This window comes from Megascapheus bottae, chromosome 1 (genome assembly GCF_031878675.1).
Source record: "Megascapheus bottae isolate mThoBot1 chromosome 1, mThoBot2.hap1, whole genome shotgun sequence".
In the NCBI taxonomy this organism is placed as follows: domain Eukaryota; kingdom Metazoa; phylum Chordata; class Mammalia; order Rodentia; family Geomyidae; genus Megascapheus; species Megascapheus bottae.
Window position 1 is genome coordinate 96,712,194 of NC_143509.1, and position 25,965 is coordinate 96,738,158.

At 42.1% G+C, this 25,965-nt stretch overlaps 1 protein-coding gene across 2 annotated transcripts in view; it reads right to left on the minus strand.

Moving 5' to 3' along the window:
• Tiam1 (TIAM Rac1 associated GEF 1) overlaps positions 1–25,965 on the minus strand; it is a 335,042-nt gene that overhangs the window by 253,952 nt on the left and 55,125 nt on the right. The window contains exons 2-3 of one of the 2 annotated variants that reach the window (XM_090348551.1): positions 8,234–8,284; positions 4,981–5,079 (exon numbers count right to left, since the gene is read on the minus strand). The gene's annotated coding sequence lies outside the window, so the exon portion shown is untranslated. The remainder of the gene's footprint in view (positions 1–4,980; positions 5,080–8,233; positions 8,285–25,965) is intronic. The other variant, XM_090348555.1, reaches the window with a different exon arrangement.

A 25,965-nucleotide genomic window follows, 5' to 3' on the forward strand; every position in this document is an offset into this window, starting at 1 on the left:
GTGGTGCTGAGGCTCAAGTGGTAGAGCTCTAGCCTTGAGAAAGTCCAAGGACAGTGCTCAAGCCCTAAGCTCAAGCCCAGGACTGGCCAAAAAAAAAAGTCAGAAATAGAGATGTGGATGGTGCGAAAGACCACCAGGCTTGAATGAAAAGAAGAAAAAAAAAAAGTGAAACAGGCCCTTAGCGGCTTATACCTATAATCCTAGCTACTCAGAAAACTGAGATCTGAGGATTGCAGTTCAAAGCCAGCAAGGGCAGGAATGTCTAAAAAGCCAGAAGTAGAGGTGTAACTCAGCTTTAAGTGAAAAGCCAAATGAGAGCACAAGGCTCTAAGTTCAAGCTCCAGCACTGACAAGGTAAAAAAGGAGGAACCTGAACAAATAATTGTCTATAAAAGTTTATCCATATAGGCAGTACCTATAATACCTGTATACACTTATATACATCGCATATATATGCTTACATTTGCTCATATATATATATATATATATACAATGCTTATATATACTTGTATTTATACCTATATATTACATATACATACTGATATATGTATATATGTAGATGCATATAAATATATATGTATATGCAATTCTACAATTAAATGCAACAATTTATTTTTAAATTAGCAACATTTTTTTTTGCCAATCCTGGGGCTTGAACTTAGACCCTAGGCATTATCCTTGAGCTTTCTCAAGGCAAGAACTCTACCACTTGAGCCATAGCACCACTTATGGCTTTTTCTGTATCAAGGACTTCAACCTAGGGCTTTGTGCATGCTAGGCAACCACTAAGCCAAACTCCCAGCCCCATAATGTCTTCTAAGAAATAAAAAAAAAAAAATACAAAGTTAGCTACTGCATTTTCCAGAGCCACTTTATGATCAACAGCCTGGAGTTAATGTTTCTGTGAAACAGATCCTGCCCACAGATGCTGTGAAAAAAAAAGCCCTATTGGTATTTGAATTCTTATTTTGACCAACGTACTTAAACTACATGGCCTTGTGGTTGCTTTTCTGTAAAAATGGAAACCCTGAATTTGATTAGTTGGCTTGAACACTGCTGAGTGATATGACAAGCTTCACTATTTATTGAAAGAATCTAGCAAATGTTCTTTTAACATAGTTATTTTATATTATTTTCCCCTGGTTTTGTTGAAAAGGGAACAGTTCACTGTGAAAGATTCTTTTATACAAAGTAGAAACTCTGTGGGAAATAATCTGGTAAATCCAGGAGATTTTTTTTAAGTCTCTCCTGGCCATTCTGAGTGTTATTTATTATACTAAAAAGAAGCTGGGAGACAGTGGCTTCCATCTGTAGTCCTAGCTATTCAGGAAACTGAGATCTGAGGATCACGGTTTGAAGCCAGTCCTGGCAGGAAAGTCTGTAAGACTCTCATCCCCATTAAATTACCGGGAGGAAAGCTATGGCTCAAGTGGTAGAGCATCACACTAGCTTGAGAAAAAAAAAGAGACATAATCCTTTAGTGACCACATTTAACCCTGTGGTCATAATGCCACTGCCCTCTGCTGCCTACATGATCAAAATGACAGGCTTGGAAACTCCTGGAGGGAGCCAAAGGTTTACTCAACTTATAAAGTGACCTATTCCCCTTCCTCTCACAAAAATGAAAGGATGAATTTAAAATTTACTATCCATTACTGCCTGAGTTGAAATCTATCCATGGCATTCCAACAGCCCTCCCTGACTCAGGAAAACAAACACAGCAGGGAGAGGAGGGAAGACAAAAAAAGAGATTGAGGTTTTATTGCTTGTATTTTTGGTTTGGGTTTTAGGAAGGCTGGTTTTGTGGGTTTGTTTTTGTGACTATTTGTTGTTGTTTTAACTAACCTTACTAGTAGCTGAAATTTCTGCTAAAAAAAAAAAAAAAGGAAACAGAAGCAACTTGTGGCTGCTCTTGATTGAAGACAGATATGAACATTCTGGATTCTTCTCCCTCTCCCTCTCCCTCTACTTCTCTTTCTCCTTCTCCTTCTTCTTCCTTTTTTTACTCTTCCTGGCCTAGATACCCAGTCTAGGCAGAGGCACCAAGCATACTCCACCTGGGTGAGAGGCATGGCTCAATGATAGAACACTTGCCTAGAAAGAGCAAGGCCTTCAGTTGAAGCCCCAGTTTTATATGTGTATATGTAAGTTTGAGTGCATATTTGTGTATACAAAGTAATTATATAAAGCATAAAGACTACATATTATATAACATTACACATATAATAAAACACATTTTCTTATATGTAATGAAAAATTCTAGAAGTAAATAATTTTTTTTTTTTGCCAGTCTTGGGCTTAAGCTCAGGGCCTGGGCACTGTCCTTGGATTTTTCTCAAGGCTAGAACTCTACCACTTGAGCCTCAGGACCACTTCTGGCTTTTTCTAAGTATGTGGTACCAAGGAATCGAACCCAGGTCTTTGTGCATGCTAGGCAAACACTCTACCACTAGGCCAAACTCCCGGCCCTAGAAGTAAGTAATTTTTTTAGTCTCAAATTGCTTGCTTTTCTGAGTAACATCATGAAATCTTGCCGATCTACTCTGTTCTACCTGGTCCATGAATCATTCCTCATCCAGTGTATCCACACTGTAAATGCTACCAACCAATAGTCACTTTCCACACTGCTATGTTCTATTGATTTTTATTTTATACTTAATAAATCATAAGAGTACAGATGCTGGCAATTCTTATGTTCCTTTCCTCTGTGTGTGTGTGTGTGTGTGTGTGTGTGTGTGTGTGTGTGTGTATATGTGTGTGTGTGTGTGTGTGTGCGTGTGTGTGTGTGTGTGTGTGAATTGCAAGGCTTGAACTCTGGGCCTGGGCACTGTCCCTGAGCTCTTCAACTCAAGGCTATCGCTCTACCACTTGAGCCACAGCACCACTTCCGGTTTTCTGATAGTTAACTGGAGATAAGAGTCTCAGGTCCTTTTGTGCCCTGGATGGCTTTGAATCACCATCCTCAGATCTGAGCCTCCTGAGCAGCTAGGATTACAGGTATGAGCCACTAGCACACAGCATAAACTACTTCCTTTAAGTAAAAATGTGAAAATCCTTCACTAGGAAAGGTGGGGGGGGCGGGGGGAGGCATGCACATGCACTGAAATCTTAACATATTGCCAAGTATATGGCAAAAATCTAAGGTAAGTCATTATTTTCACAATTCAGTTGTAACTATTCAATCCTGTTAGAATGCACTCACTACACTTTCCCATAAATCTCAAGCATCATATAAGCATTACCCATAAAAGGGTCACTAGACTACAGAAGAGGCAAAAGGATTCCAGCCCCCAGATGCGCAGCGCAGCAGGAACCAGAGCGGAAGTCTGCTTCCCCAATGCCAGTTATCTGCACCTCCCAGACAGCCACCAAGGATGCTAAGAGCTACTTGCACTAGAAGTAGATCTGGATAATCTGGAATTAGATGATATTGACACCACAGACATCAATCTGGATGAAGAAATTCTGGATGACTGAAGTAATTTCAGTGCCCTTTATAATTATGTACCTCAGTGTTCTGATCTCTGAGAAACTCCCTTGATTTTTATATGTTAAGTGCTGTGAGCCCGAAGGGCTCAGGTCAGCCTTGTCCTAAGAGGAATTTGTGTGCAGCATTTAAGTTACTACATTTCTTTGTTAGACTATATCCCACAAAAATCTTTTGAATTAATGAAAAAAGTGTCAATAGAGGAGAAGAATCTTTTACATCTCAATATAATCCTACTATGTTTATAGGCCCATCCTTCAACTCTCCTCAATATCACTAACTATTCTGTTTTTAAATGTCACTGATTCTAACTACCTCATTCCCTTCTAGATCTGGTTTTTTTTTTTCCTCCTCAAGCCAAGATCTAAACAAAACCCAATATCACACTTGGTTGATTTGATTTTCATTACCTTTATCTTGACACCCCTCTACCCAGTCCCCCTTGAAAGAGAAAGTTCCACTTTCCTAGCTCATCCGTCTGTGGAGTTGAAGGCATTCTACCCTCCCTCCTTTTTTTTCTCTGACTTCCTTTGTCTCTTTCCCTACTCATCTTTTTTTTTAATTATTATTGTATTCTTATATACAGAGAGGTTACTGTTACATGAATCAGGTAATGAGTAAGGAGTACAATTCTTTTTGAACCATGTCTCCTCAATCCTGGTTTTCCCCTCCCACAACATATTCAGTTGATTTTCCCTGTGGTATCGAGTATCTTATTTTTTTTTTCTTTTGCCAATCCTGGGGCTTGAACTCAGGGCCTGTGCTCTGTCTTTGGACACATTTTGCTCAAGACTAGCACTCTCACAGCTGAGCCACAGCACTCTTCCTGGCTTTTTCTGTGTATGTGGTACTGAGGAATCGAACCCAGGACCTCATGTATGCTAGGTGCGCACTCAACCACTAAGCCACTAGGCTACATTCCCCAACTCTAGTGAGTATCTTCCCCCCCCCCCCATGGGTCATGGAGCTTAAACTCTAGGCCTGGGCACTGTCCCTGAGCTCTTCAGCTCAAGGCTATCACCCCACCCCCTGAGCCACAGCACCACTTCCCGTTTTCTAGTGATTAATTGGACAGAAGAGTCTCATAATCTTTAGTGCCTGGGCTGGCTTTGAACCATAATCTTCGGATCTCAGTCTCCTGAGTAGCTAGGATTACAGGTATGAGCTACAGGGCCAGGCTGAGTATCTTTTTAAGAAACTTTTCATTAGCAAATCTCCAATGAGCCCAGAATAATGGCTCTTTTGGTTCAAGCTCCTGCAGACAAAGGAGAAGATGTTCAGATCTGTAATTACATCCCCAACCATCACAAAAAGAAACACAAAACAAACAACAACAAAACAGAAAATTCTCCAGAACAGCCCTTGTTTTACTATTCACTATGACTGGGTAAATTGTTTTTTGACCTCAGCACCCTCATGTCTAACAAGATCAAGATGACAGCCATGATGATAGCATTTATCAGTAAAGAGAACTCAGCTAATCGGCTACTTACTGCTTGCCCAAAGGTATCTGAAAGACACGGATTGTAGTTCAGGAGGATTGGTAATTTGGCCCAGGCCAAAAAGTTCGTGAGACTCTTCTTTCCTATTAACTAGACAAAAGCCAGAAGAAGAAGAGTTGTGGTTCAAGTGGTAGAGTGCCAGCCTTGAGCTAAACAAAAAACAAAGAACAAAAAAAACAAAAAAAACATCTTCTCTAACTCCTTACCCGCAAAGAAACCAAGATATACAGTGTGCACACAATTTCAAAGCACCATCCTAGGAATTCAAGCATTTCCAAGTTCTAAAAACCTCTTCTCCATCCAAGCTTTACCTTTACACTTCAAAGAAAGATGACTAAAAAAATACCCTTAAATCAATTCCTTTGTTTCTTTACATAAAGAATTTCACATCATCCCTAATTATGTACCATATAATGTAATATAATGGGGGAAATGGCTTAGAATTTGCTAAGTTGTATTTAGGAGAAACATGCAAGCCACTTTTTTTTAATCCTTAGCATAAAACAGTAAAAGGGTGTTGGTGGTTCATATCTGTAATCCTAGGTACTCAAGAGGGCTAAGATCTGAAGATTAAGGCTCAAAGCCAGCCTGGGTAGGAAAGTCTATGAGACTCTTAACCTTCCAATTAACTACCAAAAAACCAGAAATGAAGCTGTTACTCAAGTGCTAACGGACAGCACACAGGCCCTGAGTTCAAATCCCAATACTGGCACAAAAAAAAAAAAGGTAGAACATGTAATCAATAAGTACTGGTGGATTGACAAATCACTTCTGCCCTGGAGTGTTTCAGGTTATTCCTTATATTCCCCTATCTCTTACTTTTTTCAGTACATTTTATTCTACTCTATTGTCATCTGCTTATCCTTAGAAACTAGGAATGGTAATCCTATCTACTCAAGAGGCTGGGGCAAGAGGATCTAGAGATAAGGCCAGCCCAGGCAACATTAGTCATAGAGTACAGTATACTCTATGGAATTCTATGCTTACATCAGAAAGAATGGTATTGTCCATTAATAAGGAAGTGGGAAAGACTTGGGCAATTAAGTGAAATAAGTCAGACTCAAGGAAACACAGGCTCCATGGTCTCCCCCTCATTTGTAATCATTGGAATATGCCTAGGATAGTTCTAACAGAGGGATCACAATAGCTCAGTAGCTACATATATACAGCCATATAAAATGATGCTAATGGTAATGAACCCTAAGACATGGAAAAAAGAGGGTTATTTTTGTTTTTGATGTTGGAAGGTTTTTTAGTGTACTGTTTTCAGTTATTTTTTTCCTTCATTTTTTTTTCCCTATAGTTTATCCCAATCACTGCTTTTTTTTTTCCATACCCTTAGTCTTCTGGGGTTTTTTTAGTCCTGGGGCTTAAATTCAGGGCCTGAGCACTGTCCTTGGGCTTTCTCAAGGCTAGGGCTCTTACCATATGAGCCACAGCACCACTTCTGGCTTTTTCTGTGTATGTGGTACCAGGGAATCGTACCCGGGTCTTCATGCATGATAGGCAAGTCCTCTACCACTAGGCCAAACTCCTGGCCCCAGTACCCTTAGTCTTGAATATAAGTTTATCTAAATTGAGGAAAGAAAGGAGAATCACAGACATGGTAAGACAAAAGACTAATGGTGAACCAATACAATAGTGATACTCACAAGACATTATTTGAAAATGAATTTTACGGCTTGGGGAGAGGGGAGTCATGAAGGAGGATAAATGAAAGAAAACAAGGAAAAGTATAGCATTGCTTAACAAGAAAGGTATTCCTTTCCTTACTTATGTAACTGTAGCTCCGGTGTACATCACCTTTATAATAAAATAGATTTTATGTATATGTATTACATATATGTATATATACATAATTTGACCTCTTCTTTTTCATACTACATCTTTCATCTTTCTCTTTACTCCTTTCTTTCATGGTATACAAATAATTCAGTGCAATTAAGATATACCTTAAGGAGCTCTTTTTTATTTCTGAGTTTCTACAAAATCTTTACCCCAACATCAAGCAAATTAAGAATCCAAAGGTGAACCTGAATCTGGTCAAGTGTTTATGGGAAATCTGGGGGACAATGAAACAAGTGAAGGGTCTGCCCAAGAAGGTAAAATCTACACTGTGGGAATCAGAGTGCAGATCCAACTTCCTGACCAAATGCATTGCACAGGAAATGTAACTTAAAACAAATCAGCCCAGGATGACGTGTGGATGTTGTTTTCTTTCAGAGTAGTTTTTTTTAAATGGGTTTTACTCTGAAAGTTTCACACGTGTTTCATACTAGATGCTATATAGATCTTTTAATTGTCCTCCGGGCTTTTGGGGGGGAGGAGTGGATGGGTTTGTTTGGGACTTTAGGGGGCCCAGTCCTGGGGCTTAAACCCAGAGCCGGGATACGGGTCTTGAACTCTAGGCTGGTGGTCTAAGTGGAGCCACACCTCCACTTAGAGCTTTTTGGTGCTTAACTGAAGGTGTCTCGTGGACTTTCTTGCCTGGTCTGGCTTGGAGCTGCGATCTTCAGATCTCACCCTCCTGAGTAACTAGGATTACAGGCGTGAGCCACTAGTTCTTGGTTTTGTCCTGAGGTATTTTTAAGCAATTGTGGAAAGACAGTTATGAGACAATCAGGAAAATCTGAACACAAATATCCAGTAACAGTAGCAAGCATACTCTTATTTATTTTATGTGGTAATGGCATTGTGCTGATGTTTAATAAGAACTCTTACCTTTTTAGATTCTTAGTGAAATATTGAAAAATGTCAGATTTTCCTATATTTTGGTGTGTGTGTGTGTGTGTGTGTGTGTGTGTGTGTGTGTGTGTGTGGCAGCAGGATTTGAACTCAGGGTTCCATACTTACCTGGCTCACTTGCTCAGCTGGTACTCTACACATGAGTATACTTCTAGCCCCATTTTTCACTTGTTAATTGAAAATGGGTTCTCAAGGACTTTCTTCCTGGGCTGTCTTGAACTGAGATCTGGAGGATCTCTACTCCTGAGTAGCTAGGATTGCAGGCATGAGTCACTAGTACAGATATGCATACAAATGGTTACACATGTTTTCTGTTGAAGTCACTGATTTCCAAATGTAGCCATGAATAATGTGACATAGAAGGACTAGAGTGAAAAACAATTAGCACTAGGTACAGATTTTCAAATACTGTAAGATACAGAACAGAATTTGAAAATAAATGTATCCTTTTATCTATGATATGCCTAAAAAGATGTATTTTAAGCCACTGCCTACTTACCATGTAGAGATCAACTTCAGACAATGTCAACATCAGAATATAGCCATCCACCTAGAAATGTACAAAGAAAAAGACTTTCAGGGTGACAATTGCTTTGACAAAACCCAGGCATTTCATTCCACTGGCAACAAAAGACCATCATTTACAAAAGGGAATCCTAGAAGGCATTTATAAAACTATGTTGGGGCAAGGGCTATGAGCAGAGGAACTAAACCATCTTAAAACAAGAAGCAGAGCTGAATAATCCCAGGCTCTGAACAGAGAGGCTACCCAGCACCCACCCAGGCAGAATCACCTTCATTCCACTCTCCCCAAATTGGCATTGTCAGTAATCCCTGCTGCTCAGGAGGAGGCGAAAACCAGAGGATGGTCTAAACCTAGAAGCTCAGAGCCAACCCAAACAATATAGTGAGATCCCACCCCACCCACACCCCATCCCCACCCCATCTCTCTCTTAAGATAAGAATACAATACAGATACTTTTTAAAAATTAGGATATCTGGGCTGGGAGCATAACCTAGCAGTGGAGTGCCTGCCTAGCAAGCACGAAGACCCAGGTGTGATTCCTCGGTACCACATACATAGAAAAAGCTGGAAGTGGTGCTGTGGCAGAGCGCTAACCTTGAGCAAAAAGTGTCCAAGGACAATGCCCAGACCCTGAGTTCCAAGCCTCAGGATAGGCAAAAATTAAAAAAAAAAAATAAGATGCCTAACTTTCTTCAGTGTGTGTGTGGAGTGGGAGCTGGTTCTGGGGCTTCAATTCCGGCACTGCTCCTGAGCCTCTTCAAGTTCAAGATTGTCACTCTTAACACTTGAGCCACCAGCACCACTTCTGGCTTTTTCTGAGTAGTTTATAATACTGCCCCCAGCTGGCTTCAAACTTCGATCCTCGGATCTCAGCCTCCTAAGTAGTTAGGATTATAGGTGTGAGCCTCTGGCATCTGGTTAAAACGGCAGGACTTAAAAAAAAAAAAACACACAGGACAACTACGCCTCTTGTAGCAAGTAGTGAGCCTCCCTGAATGTGTCTCAATATGGGGTAAGGTAGAAAAAAGAGAGCCTGGAATCTCCTGAACAATCCCAGCATTTCCTAGTGGATACTGTTAAAGGAAAAATTATGTAGACATTCTAGAAAAGGGAAGGCAAAGTCTATTTAGGATCATAACATCAATGCTGTTACAATAAGAAAAATGATCGTGTTCAACAACACAGACAGCAAAGGCAGCTAGGGAGCAATAGCCAATGGGCAGAGCAAAGGAGTCAGAAGCCAGAAAGAATGTTAAGAGAAATCAAGAAAGTACAGGGGAATTCTTGATAAGCTAATTGACAGGCTTCTTATACTCCTAATTCTGTTTAGTTTCTCCATTGCTCCTCCTCTTATAATCTCACTGCACTGCAGAAATCAAGACATTCCCTTCTCTATACATCAAACAACCATATAATAAGAAAAAGACTTTGAACATGACATCATGTGTAATTTCTACACAATCCTGAGATACTGATGCAGACTAAACCATTGAGAACATTGAGAATTACAATGATGCCGTTCAATGTGGCCCTGTAATGACAAGCATACAAACAAAACTTGAAAGAACTAAAAGACTGGATTTAAAGCATCTGACAAAAACCAGGAAGCAAAATAAATAAATACATAACAATTTGAAAAGTTGGGGGGAAAAAAGCCAAGAAGCTTTCAATCACACACACACACACACACACACAAAAGCCAAGAGCTTTCAATCACACACACACACACACACACACACACACACACACACACGCACGCACAAAACTAATAAACAATTTCCACTGGGCCCAGGCCCAGTACTGAAATATGGTCAAATAGCCCTGGATATGTGTGCCATCACTTAATGAACAGAAGTTATTTAGGAATCTTGAAGGAAACCTGGTATGATGGTAGGTGAGGCAGGAAGATCACAAATTCAAAGCCAGGCTGGGCTATACAGAAAGACGGTGCTGCCAACAGCAATGGCAAATAAGAGAGCCATAGGTGATATTCAGCGGCCTGAGCAGACTTTCATCTGTTTGCACTGTGATCAGTTCCCTGAGCAGCTGCCCTCCCTGTACTTCTGTTCACTAGGGAGGTCAACAAGAAGCAATTATCACAGAAGGTAAAGAAGAGGCAGGAGCTCTGGTGCTCTACATTCTCCCTGCTGGGTCAACTGCCATCTGTCCATCACAGGTGAGGGCATCCTTCAGGTCAGCCATCCCTGCTGCTCTCAGTTCCAGGGGATGAGGGGTTTCCACCTGCTGCCACAGCGATCTCCCTCCCTTTTCTTCCCTTCTTAACCCTATGTCACAACTGCATCCAACTTTCTAGTCACCTCTTTGACAAGACAGAGAATCTGAAAGCCAGTTTTCTGTACCCATCCTCAAGTGAGGCACATAAAGTCCAAAGTGTGTGTGAGAGAGATAGACAGACAGACAGGCAGACAGACAGAGTGTGTATACTGGGATTTGAACATAGTGAAGTAAGGTGGCTGAGCCTAAGTAAGGAAACTGAGTCACAGACATGCCAGTACCTCACCAGGTACAGGGAACTGTTGGCTTCTCAGACATCCTGGCACCAGTGGCTGCAGGGGAGGCAATTCTCTACCCAGTGTTGAACAGCCTAGAGGTGAGAGAGGCTACTCACTGAATTCAGGCTCAGAGCTCTGAGGGCCCTGCTTGCCTCAGGAAAGCTTTACATATGAAGAATGAAGGTCTGGGAGAAGGTGATACCCCCTCCTCCAGGTAATGGGTGGTGCCTGTATCCCTGGAGACAGGGGTGGGTACTTGACTGATAGGTTACTAGGTCTGTCAGTCCAATACCTAGGACTGGGAGTTTCCTGTGGCCCTGCCCCCTGCCCTGAACCTATTTAGGTGTGAAATAGCTTAGGCACAGGGAACAAATGCCAGGTGTCTCTATGTTTGGGTACTGTGTCCTGTCTCCTAGCTGTTCTCCAGCCACCATTTGCTGAACTGGGTTGCCTGTATTGTATTTGTTGTTTCTGTCATTTCTGGCCTGTTTCCTGAGTGTGTTTTTTGGCTGTTGGACTTTGAGATGGGAGTCTGCTAAGCAGACTAAGCCTTTTAATAAAGACTCCAAGATTCAAACTAACAAAATGTGGTTTCTGTATATTCTCACCTTATAACAATAGGGCCTAGGCTCTGCCCCTTAGCATTTTTGCTCAAGGTTGTGCTCTAACTACCACTTAAGCCACAGCTCCATTTCCAGTTTTTGGTAGTTAATTGGACATAAGAGTCTTTATTTTTTTTTATTTTTTTTTTTTTGCCAGTCCTGGGCTTGAGCTCAGGGTCTGAGCACTGTCTTTGAACTTTCTCAAGGCTAGAGCTCTACCACTTGAGCCTCAGCACCACTTCCTGCTTTTTTCTATGTATGTGGTACCAAGGAATCGAACCCGGGTCTTCGTGCATGCTAGGCAAGCACTTTAACCACTAGGCCAAACTCCCGGCCCAAGAGTCTTTAAACCAGATAACAAACCTCAGCCTTCTGAGTAGTTAGGATTAGAGGCATGAGCCACCAGAGCCCAGCCAGAGAACACATTTTCTTTTTTCTCTTCCCTTCCTTCTTTCTTTGGCTTGAACTCAGGGCCTGGGCATTGTTGCTTAATTTTTTCACTCAAGACTGATGCTCTACTGTTGAGCCAGAGCTCCACTCCTTCCTTTTTGATGATTAACTGAAGAGACTCACAGACTTTCCTACCTAAGCTGATTTTGAGCCTCAGTCCCCAGATCTCAGCATAATTAGCTAGGATTATAAGCGGGAGCCTAGAGAGCTCAATTTTTAATATACATTTCAGGATACAAGAAGGTTCTGAATGTAAGGGTGCTGATAAAAAGCCCTGAAGTTCTGATCATCTTTTATTTAACTGTATTTTTTTTGTCTTTTCTTTCTTGGTTCTGGGGATTGAACCCAGGATGTTGCAGTGGCTAGGCAAGCGCTTTGCCCAGCCCTAGTTCTGATGATCTTTGTGTACTTGTATAAATTTCTGAGAAATCCAGAAAGAAAAGGGTCGAAAATTTCATTGGATTTCTCAAAAACTGACTCTCCCACACACACCCAAAAGAAAAGAAAAAAGAAAATACATGAAGGAGCACAGTTACAGAAAGCAGCACAACACAGAAATGACCACCATCCCCAGAGGGTAGAAAGCTGTGCCACAGATGGAGGGGCTGGAGGAGGATCTGCCATCCACCGCTGGGGGAAGGGAGGGAGAGTGGGGAGGGGAGGCAGCTGGGATGGTGTGTTCTAAGCATCACTCCAGGCTCCCTCCCCACAGTCAAGTGACATTTCAAAAACTCATCAGCTCAGCAGGTGCCTAGATGCACACGCAATAACAAAAGCAGTTCCGGGCCTGAGGAAAAAGCTCATCCTGTTCTGAAAGCCTCCAGGCTGCTATGAGCTGGGAGAGGGTTAAGGCTGAAAACCAAGAGGGGGAAAACCCCTCTGGAGACAACATCATCACACTACAAAACACTCGGGAAAGGTGTGGGTAGGCAGTTAAGGAACCCCAATGCCATGGGTAGGTAAACATTTCTGGAACAATGTCAGCCCTCACAGACCAAGACCTGTACCACCCTCCAAGGGCTGCAGTTTCCCTCCGGGCCAGTAGAGAAAATCATTCAGTACAAGCCTCACAGGACCATTGTAAATCCTTGAGAAGATGGGCTTTGCCCATCCCTAGGATGGAGGAAACACGTGCCCAAGTCTGTTTGATGATTCCACATCACAGTTCACCCCACCCATCATAGCTGGGGTGGTCAGATGAAATCAACAGCAAGTAACTATCAAATCAACTACAAGACTGATGCCAAAGGAAGATACAAATCACCCAGCCTGGCTGTATGGGTTGGAGGAGCCAAAGCCTCTAATCTATGGAGCCCCAAACTAAATCCCTCTTCTACTCTACTGGCCCCCTTTAATAGCTATTATCAGGGTCCTTAGCTCACTGGCAGAAGGCCATCATAGTTGAGAGCTCGCTTGAACCTGATCTTGCAAAAGGCTGAGTGGCCTTGAGGAGGTTATAGCATTACCCTGTGACTCAAGTTTCCTTATATCCATCAGATATATTCAGAACCACAGCACCTAACTTTTGGGAAGTTAAATTCATGGCAAGTTCTTTGAACAGTGCCTAGAGTGCAAAAATAACTCAGTAAATGCAGGCTGTCATATTACCTGCCACATCTCAGCTAGCTTCTAAGAGTCACTTCACAGAAAAGACCAGCCAGGAACCAGTGGCTCATGCCTGTGATCTAACTACTCGGGAGGCTAAGATCTGACAATCACCAGTCATAGCCAGCATGGGAAGTAAGGTCTATGAGACACTTATGTCCAATTAACCAGAAAAAAGCCATGGCTCAAGTGGTAGATCTCTATCCTTGAGCAAAAAAGCTAAGGGTCAGTACCCAGACCCTGAGTTCAAACTCCAATCATGGCACGTGTGCACACAAACACAGCCTTTCTCTCCCCCCCTCCCACCTTCTCTCTCTCTCTCTTTCTCACACACACACACACTCTCTCTCTCACACACACACACACACACACACACACACACTCTCTCTCTCTCTCTCTCTCTCTCTCTCTCTCTCTCTCTCTCACACACACACACACACACACACACACACACACACACACACACACAAACACACAGAGGCAACACTACATTGGACACAGAAGAGGAAGTAGCAGTAGAACTGAGCTGGTGGGATAGATAGAGGGTGGATTAACATATGCAAAATGCATCTGAAGCCGGGAGTTTGGCCTAGTGGTTAAAGTGCTTGCCTACCATGCATGAAGACCGGGGTTCGATTCCTCGGTACCACATACAGAAAAAAAAGCCAGAAGTGGTGCTGAGGCTCAAGTGGTAGAGCTCTAGCCTTGAGAAAGTCCAAGGACAGTGCTCAGGCCCTGAGCTCAAGCCCAGGACTGGCAAAAAAAAAAAAAAATCCATCTGAAGCAGGTTGGCAGGGAGTGTTCATCAGAAAATATCTCTGCAAGTGTCTGCATTATCACAATAGAACTTGATCTCATTGCAAAGCTTCTCACTCCATCCAAACATGGAAATTCTTTCCAGTCCCTGACTTGATTCAAAAATTGCATGACTCTGACATCAAAGATGTCAGGGGTTGCTGAGTGAATGGCCAGGGCCTTGGTAAACACACAGGTGTTGCAAATACCTAGGCATTTGCTGGAAGTTTGCCATTCTGTTGATATCCTAAAAGAAGTGATTTATACAACATTGTTCATAACTTCCTATGTTGTACCTTATTAGATCTAGGTTCATTTAAAGGTAATTTTTTTCCTCTTGGAATAACTGACAGGTCACTGGGTTGACTTTTAGGAGGTCCGTGGAGGCCAGCTGACCTCTTATCAATCTAAAGCCCCATACAATATAAAACTTTAGTAGGCACAAATGAACAAACCAACCATAAGTGAAGACATGGTCCTAAGAAATACAACCAAGTACATCAGAGTTTAAAAAGGAAGCAATGAATGAATCCATGGCATCCTTCATCACAACCAAGTTGGAAGGAAGCTCTATAAACTCGCTAAGGGCTGAACATCCCACATCCAAAACACTTGGGACCAGTGTTTCACAACTGGGATTTTTTTCAAATTTAAAATATTTGCATACACATACTGAGATCTTGGAGATAGGACTCAGGTCCAAATACAAAATTCATCTATGTTTCATAAACACTTAAGATGCATAGTCTGGGGTCGGGAGTTTGGCCTAGTGGTAGAGTGCTTGCCCAGCATGCACAAAGACCCGGGTTCGATTCCTCGGTACCACATACTTAGAAAAAGCCGGAAGTGGTGCTAAGGCTCAAGTGGTAAAGCTCTAGCCTTGAGAAAAAATCCAAGGATAGTGCTCAGGCCCTGAGCGTAAGCCCAGGTCTGGCAAAAAAAAAAAAAAATGCATAGTCTGAAGACTATTAGTAGGTTAGGAGCCAGGGACTCATGCCCATAATATTAGCTATTCAGGAGGCTGGTATGAGGATCACAGTTCCAAAACAGACAGACTCATCCCAAATTTAGCTCCAATTAGCCAGCAAAAAAGGCAAAAGTGAAAATGTGGCTCAAGGGCAGAACCCCAGCCTTGAGGAAAAAAAAAAAAGAAGCCAAGCAAGAACACAAGGCCTTGGGGCAAGCTCATTGCTTCCTTTGTCAGCTATTATCCACCAAAAGCCCAGAGAACAGGGGCCACTGCCAATAAAATTGGGCAGAATAAGAACCAAAGGCCTAAGATTTAAAGTCTTCTCAGTACAGAATGGGTCTCACCATTAAGTTATGGGGACTGCTGAACAGCTACTTTCATGTGGGGTGCCTGAGTCACTGGAATCATCTGAGGGGTAAAGACTGTGGATGAATGTCAAATACAGTGCCTACAGGCTGCTACACTGCTGTTTGCTTACACAGCCGTTTCCTTCTTCAGACAAATGATAAAACATCAGCAGTTCTGAATATAAATCATCTTCAATTAAGACATTTCTGCGGGAGAGCTGTTTTGGCAGGACAAACGAGATATTTGCCACTATTCTCCGACTTGGATCTCTCAAGGTTGGCAGGGCGATTTATTTTTGTTGATTAAACAAAACACAAATGGAATGGGCCTAAAAATTGATTAGCCAATTAAACTCAATGATTCTCCACAATAAAATGTGCATTATTAGCTTTGGTGCAGAGTTGTAAAAATGCCTCCTGGTATTCTATGGTGCTCAGGATTTACACCAGTGATGCTTGTGCTGACAGAAAGATTAAGTAAGGACTGGATTATGCAAAATTCTTCTCTTCTGCTGCAACAGAAGGAAGAGAAATGATTAAGGACTTGGGCCATTTGGGGAAACACACAGGCACATTCTGGGCTGCTTGGGCAGCTGAGATATGAGGATCTCAGTTCAAAGCCAGCCTGGGTGCAGAAGTCTGTGAGACTCTTATCTCCAATTAACCACTAGAATACTGGAAGTGGTGCTGTGACTCAAGTGGTAGAGCGATAGCCTTGTGCTGAAGAGCTCAGGGGCATGGTCCAGGCCCAGAGTTCAAGGCCTAGGACCAACAAAAACAAAAACAAAAACAGAACAAAACAAACAAACAAAAAAAAACCAGAATAACTTGGGTTAGGAGAGAAAGCTACTGTCACTCATTCTGTATGACTTGCTCTTTCACTAACAGGAGCCAATTTGTCAAGATGACCATCGTAAATATCCAGATTCTTCATGTTGCTCTTATCATTGTCCCAGGGCTGTGTCCAGCCAAGAGCCAAACCTAAGGATGGGCATCAGATGCTTGGATAAATTAGATCAGTGAATGCAAGTGGGTACCATAGTCCCATAATGGGCCAGACCCAGTGTTTCTTTAGTTGTCTCCACGAGGTCAAGACCATACTGGCAGTAAATTCACTTACAGCAGCCCTAAACACTGGGACAGCAGAATACGGATGCTGTCTGGTGGTCAGAGCATCGGTGTGGCAGGCAGCTACGCATTTTTAAACTTGATTGTACATAATTGTTAATCACTGACCCATTCTCCAACCCTCCTGGGCTGGAACATGTTGCTAGGCAACCAATTTTGCTCTAGATACTTTCTGAAAGCTATGGAGGCAACAAGCAAGTGTCAAGTTAAGTAAACACTAACCACAAGCGACAGGTCCAAATAAATAAGGGAAGCCCTGCATCCTTAAGGCACATTGCCTCCTAGCCAAACACAGCCCCACATTCCCCATGCCTTATAAGCCAGCAAAAATGCTATCTTATATGGAACAGGGTAGAATTGCCCTTTTGATAGCCGGTGTTGGTAATTCATGTAGTTTAACCTAATCACTTCAAAGGAGGAGGACTGCAAAGATTGTAAAACAGAGGCCTTATTTTCCTCCCCTAGTTAATCACAACTGTGCTTTCCATCAAGCACATTTCATTTACCTTGTCCACACATTTCCTGACATTCTTTTTACAAGAAGCCCTGGGGAAAGGCAGCTTGCTTACAAATGACTGAATAAAAGTCACTTTTATCTTTCCATTTCAGATGATTACAAATTGACACGGAGATTGCTTAGATAGGATCCACACATTCTCTGATTTTGTAAGCGCTCGGGAACTCCTAATTTAAGATCAGGAGGAGCAGAGGACATCGAGAAGGAGTTCTCTCAGGGGAAGAGTGGGGATGAACAATGACTAGTACCATAGAGCTCAGTATCAGTCCTGGGAACTAAGAGAAATATAACAACTGCCCATGCCCAAGGCCCTGGGGCCACAGCACCACAGGCATGAATTGCTAGAGACAAAATGGCCCCATGATAGTTCACAGACTTTCATAAGGTTTTTAGAATCTTTGTTGGGAGTTTTTCTGGTTTTTTGTTGGTGGTGGTGGTGGTGATGGTGGGTTTTTTTGTTTTTTGTCGGTCCTGAGATTGAACTCTGGGCCTTGAGCTCTTCAACCCAAAGCTACCATCCTAACCCTCAAGCCAAAGGGCCGCTTTTGATTTTCTAGTGGTTAATTGGAGATAAGTCTCACGGATTTCAGTGACAGTGCTGACTTTGAACTGTGATCCTCTGATCTCAGCCTCCTGAGCAGCTAGGATTACAGGTGTGAGCCACCGAGAATGGCTTCTTGTTGGGAGTTCTTAATGGCCAGCTTAGGCAGTACATGCAGACAAGTGATTAGCCACATTGGGAAAGAACTGAACCAGGCACCAGTGGCTCATGCCTGTCACCCTTGCTACTCAGGAAGCTGAAAACCTGTGGATCACAATTCAAAGCAAACAAGGGCAAGCAAATCTAAGAGGCTTATCTCCAATTAATTACCCAAAAGCTAAAATTGGAGCTGTGGACCAAGTGGTAGAGCTCCAGACAAGTAAAAAAGCCAAGTGAGAAGATAAGGCCAAGAGTCCAGGCCCTAATACTCTCTCCCTCCCTCCCTCCTCCCACCCCCATTTCCCCCTCACCCTACACACACATACAAAGGAAAGAATTGACATCAATTATTAGAGGAAGAACACTGAAGTTTAAGGTTAGATTACTGCATAAGTTTGAATGACTGTTCAATTATAATTTTCTGTCAAGCAAAGTTAATTGCATCTAGGATTATAAAATAACCATTTATGAACTAGACACAATTACACTTGGTACTGGGCAAATGACCAAGTAAAGAAGGCAACAGAAATTTATTCATGACTGGATGAGTTCTATGAAATTATAACCAGGCTTTCTGATGAATCTGGTTTTGCTTAATTTACATTTATATTTATTTATAATTTAAAAAGTTAAAAAAATGAAACAGAAAAAAGTCAAAAAATGAGTTTTTCCTTCAAACTCAAGGCTTTTCTTCTTACTCCCCACAAATAACCTCCAGTTTCTTTGTTTCCTTTATTTTTTTTTTCTTTTGTCAGTCCTAGGACTTGGACTTGAGGTCTGGGAACTGCTCTTTTGCTCAAGGCTAGGGCGCAACCACTTTGAGCCACAGTGCCACTTTCAGTTTTCTGGTGGTTAACTGGAGATAAGAGTCTTACAAAGTTTCCTGCCTGGGCTGGCTTTGAACAGAATTCATTAGATCTCAACCTCATGAGTAGCTATAATTACAGGCATGAGCCACAACTGTCAGGCTTGTTTCCTTTTTCTTGTTTGTGCCAGAACTGGGGCTTGAACTCAAGGCATGAAGACTTTTTCCTAAGCCGTCTCATTCAAGGTTGATGGTCTATCACTTGAGCCACACTCTATTTCTAACTTTTTGCTGGTTAATTGCAAATATGAGCATCATGGACTTTCTGCCTGGGATGGCTTCAAACTGCAATCCAGATCTTAGTCTCCTGTAGCTAGGATTGTAAGTGTGAGCCACCCAGTGCCTTGCTTCTTTGCTTCCTTTGAACAAAAGCAATATCCTGAAATACAACTGAGCAATGGGCTCTTCTCCCTTATCATTATAGCACAGCAGCTACTTTTAAATGGTTTTCACGGGATCGCTCCATAGTCATCATCCAATTTGTCCATGGTTCCCCAAAAAGGATTCTTACATCCTTCTCTTTGAGTCAAAAATATCACCAATTATGCATCTCTCTAAAAGCTCTAAGGCATACCACTAGAAGACTAAGAGGTGGGAAAGAATTCAATCACATAGATTTGTCCAAGGGAAGCCTCACCCCAACCATGTGTCAAGAGGCATCACAAACGTCTTGGACTCCCACAGAAGTATGTATCTCTGTCTCTCTCTTCATCTCTGTTTCTCTCTCTCTCTCTCTCTCTCTCTCTCTCTCTCTCTCTCTCTCTCTCTCTCTCTCACACACACACACACACACACACACACACACACACACACACACACACACACACACGAGATAAATGAAATCCAGAAATATCCAGAGACATTTTCGACCATCAGCAAAGGCAACTGCAAACCTGCTAAGAAGTTCCAACTATTGAGACAAGAAACAACAAAAGCACCATTAGTGTAAGTACTGGGACTGCAGAACTGTGCTAAAGGCCAGTGGACTCCATACTGCTTCAATTCGGGAATCACTGAACCTTAGCTGAACCAGTGTTTTCTCTACGTTCAGGAGGTAGCTGCAGATTTGAGTTCTAGAGACCAAAAGGCCAACCTCAATCCAACAAACAGACTTCACAACCTGGAAGTGGAGCTCATTGATACAATGATAGTTTGGCAGGTACAAAACAAAATCCTAGGTTCCCACCAAAGTAAAAGAAGGACACTAAGAAAGTTATGCCAGGCACAATGGCTCATGCCTGTAATCCTAGCTACTCAGGAGGTTGAGATCTGAGGATCAAGGTTCAAAGCCAGCCAAGGCACAAAAGGACCTGAGACTCATCTCCAATTAACCTCTAGAAAACAGGAAGTGGGATTTGGCTCAAGGGTAGGGTGGTAGCCTTGAGCTGAAGAGCTCAGGGACAGCGCCCAGGCCCAGTACAAGCCTCATTACTCACAAAAAAAGAGAGAGAGAGAGAGAGAGAAAAAAAAGAAAGAAAATTATGGTCCCTCTATAGCCTATAGTTTTCTTATCTATAAAATGAGAAGACTTGGCTAGGGGAACTCTAAAGTGTAACAATCTATTCCTGTGACCTGTCTGTTTGGTGAAAATTATGTGGCTAGCTGGGTATGATGGTACATGCCTATAATCACAGCTACCTGGGAGGGAGAGAGGCAGGAGGATTGAGCGTTTAAGGCCAGTCTGGGCAAAGTTAACATGGGGCTATCTCAAAAACAAAATAAAAATAAAAAGTCTGGGGACATAGCTCAGGTGACATAAGGGTTTTACTAGACGTATCAGGCTCTGAGTTCAATCCCCAGTGCTACCAAAAAGAAAAAAAAAAGGTGGGGCCGGGAGTTTGGCCTAGTGGTTAAAGTGCTTGCCTAGCATGCATGAAGACCCGGGTTCGATTCCTCGGTACCACATATAGAAAAAAGCCGGAAGTGGTGCTGAGGCTCAAGAGCTCTAGCCTTGAGAAAGTCCAAGGACAGTGCTCAGGCCCTGAGCTCAAGCACAGGACCGGCAAAAAAAAAAAAAAAGAAAAAAGAAAAAAAAAGGTATATGGCAGATGATGGATGGATAGACGATAGATAGGCAAATGAATAGATCGATGGTTGATGGATGGACAGATGGATTATATGGTAGATGGGTAGGTAAGTATGCATAATGGATGGATGGATGGATGGATGGATGGATGGATGGATGGATGGATGGTGGATGGACAAACAGACACAAGAGGCCGTGGCCTGCTAATGTAGAATTCCATAGTTGTGACTGACTGCCACGGTTTTAGTTGTGATTGACTGTGGCCAGTCAATATATTGATAACTTAAGATCAACTGTGAGAAGAAATTTTACACCATGGATATTACAAATATTTTATTCACCCTTGAGAGCTACCTTATTAACACACCACTGATGGAAGAAAGGGAAGAAATGGGACAAGAAGACAGTTCTTAAAAAAAAAACAAGCTCCATGACCATACCACTTCTGTATTTTTTCTCTATTTAAAGCACCATTCTCCAATCATACTCCTTGCCCCAAAATATTGCCTTTTCAGGTAAACCACCCATGACACCCCACCCTTGTCTACCCTGAGAGATCTCTACAGGTCCCCGCGTCCACACACTTTCACAGCATGAGGCAGTACTCTCTTCACACCCTCTCGGGCAATACCTACATGCATCCTGAATGCAAGACAACAACAAATCATTTTAGAACTCTTTATGCTTAATACCAGCACAAATACAAGTACATGCTTACCATGTGATCAATAGATTTTGAATTAAAGCAACAGTTTTTAACAGTAAGACAGAGCAAATATTTTTGCTGATAATAGGTTTGGCCTCAAAGAACTACATATATTCAATCTCACTCATCACCAGAGAAGAAGGCTTAAGCTTTTCAAGTCCACTTACCCCTGAATTGTGGGTTTCCATTAAGTCAGTTAACCTACATTTGTCACAAAGCAGTGCAGTGTGTCACTGAGCCACTGTTTCATTTCTTTGCTAGTCAATGGCATCCACCTGTCACTGTGAATTGCATTTTTAACTAAGGAATTAAATCTATTTGTCCTGGATTTACTCAAGCGAGCCCTGAGAGCATCAGCATTACCCCAGGTTCCACTGGCTAATGCACTAAAGTAGCTTAGTGCAAACTGTTTTAATGTTCTCATCCTTAGCTCCCCTATGCATTAAATGGAGACCTAAGACCAGGACAGTACAGATGAGAAGCCACAGCCCTTCGGCTGGGCACCACTGCCTCACACCTGTAATCCCATCTACCCAGGAAGCTAACATTTAAGGATCACAGTTCAAAGCCAGCTAAGGAAGAAAGTCTGTGAAACTCTTTTCTCCAATTAACCATCAAAAAGCCAGAAGTAGAGCTGTGCCTTAAGTGACATGGTGCTAGCCTCGAGTGAAAATGCCAAGGGGCAAAGTCTCAGCCAGGATTTTAAACCCCAGTTCCAGCAGGCACACGCAGGCATGCACACACATACACATGTGTGCACGCTCACAAACCAATAAAGGAAGCATTTACTTCTGGATGCCATGGTTTGCACGTGTCCTTCAAATTCCTATGTCAATATCATTTGGAGTTGAGGTCTTTTGAAAGAGGCTAGGATCACATATGGTCATCAGAATGAGTTCCCTTTAATATGAATATGACTGTTTTATAAGAAAAGAAAGACAGACAGGTGAAGCAATACACATGAATAAGCCCTGCACTCAAATGGCAAAGGCAAGAGGACCAAGACCAACCTGGGCTACAGTGAGCCTCTGTCTCAAAGCACAGGGGAAGAGAAACAGGAGCTGACACATATATATTTTTTTACTGTGTATTACCCTCTGCCATGCTGATGCAGCACATGCCAGTCTCATTCCTGCTTTTAGACTTCCCAGTCTATTAAACCAAAGCAAAATAAACTAGTATTATTCACAAATTCCCCCCAGACTCAAATAACAGCAAATACACTAAGACACTTGCAGGAATCCCATTCAGATCTTCTACAAAATGAATTCTGCAATTGTTCAGTAAAACTGAACAAAGCATGTCAAGTATTCAACAAGAAGAAATACATGTATTTGGTAATAAAAAATGAAAAAAAAAATTTAAAACGTTAAATGGCATGGAAGAGAAAGTCTAGTAGAACTAGCAAATAAGCTGGCCTAGATTTTCCAAACCAAATAGTGCTTGGCTTAAATAAGCCAAGAAGAACGACCTGACCATGCAGAGAGGAAACTGTGAGTATTTCAGGCTTATTAAGAACCAGTTCAAAAAAAATAAAATAAAATAAAAAGATCTAAAAAAAAAAAAAAAAGAACCAGTTCAAGTTTATTCTACCTGGCCAGAACCCACATGGACACAGATCATGTTTGTTGGCCTGCAAATTCCAAGGAGCTGCCACTGTGAAAACATACTACTTGCCACTGTAAATTCATTTTCCTCTCCCTCCTGGACCTGCCAGTAGTCTAGACCTACTGGTAACAGTCAGTGTCATAAAACATGGTATTTAAAGAGGCAGGAACACTTAGAAATAAACAGCTTCTTAAGAAGTTCAAGGTAAATAGCCAAAGCAAGGCTGGGGGAAAAATGCTGGTTGGTATCAAAATCCCAGACCTTAACCTCTATTACAGAGCTATAATAAAAAAAAATGGCTTGGTATCAGCACAAAATAGAACTGAAAAATCAATGGAACGGACTAGAGGACCTGGACATAAAGTTTAACATTATCTGAGAATTGATAAGGAAGCCAAAGATATATAGCAGAAGAAGAGCCTCTTCAATAATTTGTGTTGGGAAAACTGGACATCCATATACAGAAAACTAAAAGTGGATTCCTGTTTGCCAACATGTATGATACTGACTCAAAGGACTGAAGACCTCAATGTTAGGCCTGAAATTCTGAGACTACTGCAAGAGGGCATAGGAGAAACACTAGTATGCATAGACCTAGGCAGAAACTTTTTGAAAAGAGTCCCAGGGGCGCAGCACATAGAAAAGATTCTAGACAAATGGGATTACATCAAAATAAAAAGTTTCTGCACAGCAAAGAATATACTTACTAAAGTAGTAAAACAGAAAACACACTGGGAGAAGATTATTACCAGAAATACATCAAAGGCCTAGTATACAAAATATACAAAAAGCTCAAGAAACTAACCCCTCCCAAAGCCAAGAAACCAATCACTAAATGGGCAAAGGAACTAAGGAGAGACTTCTCTGAAGAAGCAATAAGAATGGCAAAGAAACACAGAGAAAATGCTCATCACACCCCCCCCCAAATCAAAACAATCCTGAGATTCCATCTCATACAGTTAGATTGGCCAACATTGCGAATTTGAATGACAACAAACGTTGGTGGAGATGAGGGGGAAAAGGAATCCTATTGTATTATTGGTGTAAACTAGTACAACTACTACAGATAGCAGTCTGGAGTTTCCTCAAAAAACTAAACATGGGGCCGGGAGTTTGGCCTAGTGGTTAAAGTGCTTGCCTAGCATGCATGAAGGCCCGGGTTCGATTCCTCGGTACCACATACATAGAAAAAAAGCTGGAAGTGGTGCTGAGGCTCAAGTGGTAGAGCTCTAGCTTTGAGAAAGTCCAAGGACAGTGCTCAGGCCCTGAGCTCAAGCCCAGGACTGGCAAAAAAAAAAAAAAAAAAAACTAAACATCATCTTCCCGACAACCCAGCCATACTACTCCTGAGCATCTATACAGAATATCACAAGCCATGATACTGTAAAGATACTTGCACTTCCATGTCTTTTGCTGCATTATTCACAATAGTCTAGTTATATAAACAGCCTAGATACCATACAACAGATGAGTTGATCTAAAATGTGGAACCTATACACAATGGAATTTTATACAGTCATTAGAAAGAATAAGATTATGTCATTTGCAGGGAAATGGATGGACCTGGAACAAATCATGTTAAGTAAACTAAGCCAGGTTCAAAGAGACAAACGGCATTTGTTTTTTCTCATCTGCGAAGGCTAGATCTACAGTACACTGGGATAGGGTAAATTCTACAGTATTCTAGGCACTCACACAGTGAGACGGAAGGAAGATGTTCTTAAGGGAGGAACACAAAGTTGCAATAATTATATTTACTGAAATGAATTCCAGAAAATGGAAACAACAAGTTTTTGCTTTGTTGTTGTTTTCTTTTTGTCTTGTTTGTTCATTTATCTGTCTTTGGGAGGGTAAAAACTGAGTGACAAAGAATAAACAAATGCAGCTATGGTACTCCACAAAACTACGTTGAAGATGAACCTATACAACTTGTGGGTGGAGACAAGAGAGCAAACTGGGAGAGAGTTAGGGAAGGAGTGACACTGTTCAAAAAGCAATGTACTCTTTACCTAATTCATGGAACTGTAACCCTTCTGTACATCACATTTATAATAAAAAAATAATTGCCAGTCTTGGGGCTTGAACTTAGGGACTGAGCGCTATTGTTGGGCTTTCTCAAGGCTGGAACTCTACCACTTGAGCCACAGCATCACTTCTGGCTTTTTCTATGTATGTGGTACCAAGGTCTTGAACCCGGGTCTTCGTGCATGCTAGGCAAGCACTCTTACCACTAGGCCAAACTCCCAGCTCCAACGATTTTTTGTGTGTGTCCATTGTGGGAACTCTGGGCCTGGGCACTGTACCTGAGCTCTTCAGCTCAAGGCTACCACCCTACCCTTGGAGCCACAGCCCCACTTCCAGTTTTCTAGTGGTTAATTGGAAATAAGAGTCTCAGGGTCTTTAATGTCCAGGCTGGCTTTAAACCAGCGATCCACAGTTCTCAGCCTTCTGAGTAGCTAGAACAATCAATTATTTTAGGGCCAAGGTAGAGGGTTACCAGTAGCTCACACCTATAATTCCAGCTACTCAGGAAGATGAGCTCTGAGCAGTGTGGCTCAAAACCTGCCTAGTCAAGAAAGTATGAGACTCTGAGAGATGCCATGTGCCATTTTCCCAGTACCAATCCAACTCTTCTCTGAAGTCCACTGTTTAGTGGTCATGTGGAGGTAAATTACTAGCGATTCCTCCCCCTCTCTGGAGAGAAGGATGGACCTAAGAGTGTCACCCTTTGATCTGTGTGGTTTAGTCTTTCTGGAGACCAACTCCCATGAACTGGCTATCTAGGGTGGCCCAGTGCCAATCATCTCATTAACATTCAAAAGAAAATCATTTTATCACTCTGGATACCAAGGGTTTTAGCAACCTTGTGCCAG